Raw genomic sequence first — 429 nt, forward strand, 5'->3', positions numbered from 1 at the left:
CAACAGAGCCTCACCCCTTCCTTATCCCCCGTGTGGCAATAGCCTTTTACCCTATCCCTCCCTCCCCCCTCCCATCTCATGTCGTGTGGCAATACCCCCTTCCCCTCTCCCTCCCTCTCTTCCCCTCTCCCTCCCTCTCTTCCCCTCTCCCCCACCCTCCTTCCCCTTCCCCCGTGCGGCCTAGCACCTTCCCCCCCTCCCCCTCCCTCCCCGGCCAGCCCCACAATAACTTGGTTAAGCCGCTACGAGTCCTCAATTAGCGAAACCGTCACTCCGTCCGACCGGCGGCGCGGAGATCAAAGTCCCTTCTCGTCCGCACTCAACCTCACTCGAGTCAGTTAACTCTCTTGATCTTTCGCTCTGCGTAATGTATCTTGTTTTCCTCTTCCGCCGTTTTATTCTCTCTCTTCTTATTGATTTATTTGCTCC

The sequence above is a fragment of the Penaeus monodon genome, chromosome 21 (genome assembly GCF_015228065.2).
Source record: "Penaeus monodon isolate SGIC_2016 chromosome 21, NSTDA_Pmon_1, whole genome shotgun sequence".
In the NCBI taxonomy this organism is placed as follows: domain Eukaryota; kingdom Metazoa; phylum Arthropoda; class Malacostraca; order Decapoda; family Penaeidae; genus Penaeus; species Penaeus monodon.